Source organism: Tupaia chinensis, unplaced genomic scaffold (genome assembly GCF_000334495.1).
Source record: "Tupaia chinensis unplaced genomic scaffold, TupChi_1.0 Scaffold144165_1, whole genome shotgun sequence".
Lineage (NCBI taxonomy): Eukaryota > Metazoa > Chordata > Mammalia > Scandentia > Tupaiidae > Tupaia > Tupaia belangeri.
Window position 1 is genome coordinate 345,207 of NW_006204021.1, and position 3,618 is coordinate 348,824.

Consider the following 3,618-nt stretch of genomic DNA (forward strand, 5'->3'; position numbering starts at 1 on the left):
AGACAGAGGTGATCTAGAATCTCTTTGCCGTTCTGTTGTGATCGCTGGTGCAGCAGATTCAGTAGATAGTGGGGAATATTTTAACCTTATTGGTATTTGGATGTTTAGCTACAGTGCTCTTAGATCCGTCTAAAAACACATTGAAAGGATATTAGAGGGTGGAGAGACAAGAAAAAGGAAAATGAAACAGAGAGAGAAAAACAACAACAAAAAGAGAAAAAAGACAAAAAAATAAAAAATATTTTAAAGATTTGTAATTACTGTTCTTTAAAAAAAAATCACAAAATAGAAAACCGCATAGCACACTTAATCTAGTTCACTGGAGCCATGTGGAACCTTCTCCTGAAGGCCTGGCTTCTTCTCCAAATTAAAACACTTTTCAAAATCCAAAAAAATCCATTATCTTAGGCTTTCTGGGTTGAAAGTGTTTATGTTTATTTCATAAAAATTTTTGCTATATTATTTAAATTCAATCATTGTACATCTCTATAGCACACAGTGTTTTTTTTATCATGTTGTACACAATAATCAAAATAAGAATAATACCATAAAAGATTAATAAAAAGGCCCCAATGCTAACATAGCACTTAAATGCAGCAATTTTCCTTGAAGTGGATATCTTCTAAGTGCAACTTAATGTAGTTTAATCCACAAAGCAAGGTACTGAAAATGCCTAGATGAGTCATATAACTCCATATAACACAGGTTTGGTTCTGGCCTTTTTATTAATTCTTAGTAAAAATTTTATATTCATGTATCTGAAGTCCAGTGAGTATTCCCTTTAGATCAACAAAAGATCAAAAGGAGCAGACATCAAGCCTACTAATTAGCTGTTCATAATGAACTCGTTAGCCAAATCTCCATGAGAAACAGTGATCAAAATTAAACAATAAATCAAATAACACAAATTAATAAAGCCAGATTTAATGGGTGTTTAAGTTTATGCACAAATAAAGTTAAATTTTAACTAAGTCATAAAACACTATAGTTAAAATTAAACTATGAAAGTGACCTTCATGTATTCTAAGTACACAATACCTAGTATCCTAGAAACTGAGATTAGATACCCAACTATGCTTAGTCATAAACTTAAATAATTAAATGGACAATTATTCACCCAAGCACTACCAGTAACAGCTTAAAACCTGAAGGATTTAGTGGTGCTTCAGACTCTTCTAGAAGAGCCTGTTCTATAATCAATAATTCCTAACGGATCACCATCTCTTGCTAATTCAGTCCTGTATACTGCTATCTTCAGCAAACTCTAGAACTATGTTAAAGAAGGCACAAATATTTACATAAAAAATGTTAGGTCAAGCTTTAGCTTAAGAAATTGGAAGAAACAGACTTCATTTTCCAGTTACAAAACATTCCACCTCCATGAAATTAAAGACCAAAGGAGGGTTTAGTAGTAAATTAAGAACAGGGAGAAAAAATAAAAAGAATAAAGAACTTAATTAAATTGGGCCATGAAGCATACAAACTGTCACTCTCCTCAAGTGTTTCCATAAATTCAAATTTATAATTAACATAGATTTATACACCAGAGGAGATAAGTCATAACAAGACAAGCATATTGTGAAGTGTTTATGGATAAGCTGAAGTGTAGCTTAATGCAAAGCATGTGGGTCACTCCTGAAAGACTTCATATAGATTGACAACTTTGAAATAAAACCAGCCACAGAAAAGCAAAATTAATGATTACATTTATTTAGATTAAAATATTGATTCACAAAAATGACAGGAAATCAAAATTCCTTTAATGTGTATAGAAAAGGTACTTTAAAAGAAAGATGAATGAACAATTCAAATTACCAAAAAAGCAAAGCTAATATTTCATATCTTTTGCACAATGAATTAACTATAGAACAATATCACAATGAGAACTTTAGCTAAAACCCCCAAACCAGATGAACTACTCATGGACAGCTGCAAGAACAAACTCATCATCTATGTGGCAAAGTTGTGAGAAGAGTCAGTCAATCCTGGGGATATTTTGTTGTCCAAAATAAAACTTCACTTCAACTTAAAATGTACCTTAAGAAATATCAATCTTAATGTTGAGTTACACACACTCAAGTAAAACTTATATGAGAGTTTAAAGAGGGAAAAATCTTTAGAAACAGCAAGAAAACTCCTATAGAGACCTAATCATTAAATTATTAAATAGTTGGCTTAAGTCATACCTTTAAGAAAGTGATCTAGCTCAACATCAAAAACAAAATCTAAGAAAGAAGAAAAAAATGAATACATGGGACTTGATCGAAATTAAAAATTTTGCTCTTTGAAAGACGCTATGAAAGAGATAAAAATATCTCTGGTATGGACTGGGAAAAATATACAAATCATTTATTCAGCAAAATATTAGTATCTAGAAAATAAAAATAACTTTTTCTAGAAAATAAAAATAACTTTCAAAATGATCATAAAGAATCCAAGCAGGAAAAGGGCAAAAATGTCACCAGAGGATGTATAGATGTCAAATAAGTGCTACATCATTAGACATCAGAGAAATGGAAATCAGTAATCTAGCAAGATATTATTGCACACATATTAGAACACCTAAAATACAAATTAGTGAAGCGGCCAACAGTTGCCATGGTGGTTAAGGCACTGGATCCTAAATGGCCAACTCTGCAGTTGCCTGAAAAACACATCGAGAGTGTGTTGTGTGTGCATGCCCCAAATCCTGAGAAAATGGAGAAGAAAGGATTGCATCTCACTGGGGGATGATTTCTCATTTCCACTTTCTGTCTCTCTCTGGTAAGCACATGTGCCCTCGGGGGGGGGGGGGGAAAAAAAATCTTTAAAAAAAATATTGAAAATACCAAGTGCTGGCAAAGTGCTGGGAAACTAGATCACTTATTCACTTATTCATTGTGGGTTGGAATGTAAAATAATTTAGCCACCTTGAAAAGCAGTATGACAATTTATAAAAAATTAAACAAGAACTTAATACATGAGCCATAAGCCTCACATGTGGGCATTAAGACAAAAAGTATTGAAAGCTCATTTTCAGACGGGAATTTGTTCATGATTGTTGGCTGAAGCTTTATTTGTAATAGCCAAAACCTGGAATCAACCTGCATCCCTGAATGGATGAATTTCTAGACAAACTGTGGTACCTTCTATTCCATACCATGGAATACCACTCAGTAATATAATAAGACAAACCCTTTTCATCCAAAAATTTGGCTCTCCATAGAATCATGTTGAATGAAAAAAAAATTCCGGAGTCATATACCATATGACTCCATTTATAAAATGTTTTTGAAATGACCATATTTTTAGGAATGGAGACACTTTAGTAGTGGTGAGGGGTTGGGGATGGAGACATCTCTGGGGAGGGAGGTGAGTGTGATTATAAACATTTAAGGAATCATTTTGGTGATGGAACTGTTTAGTATCTTGTCTGCTGTGTTGAGTACAGGACCTCAACGTACGATAAAACTACCTACGATTAAATGCACGCACACACTTACACACATACTCGAGTAAAGCTGGGAAAATCTCAGATCAATGTGTAATACTGCAGTCAGCATCCTGCTTCTTTTTTTTATTTTTTATTTTTTGAAGAGGTTTTTGCTATATGGTGCGTGGGCTTTCCAGACAGGCAGA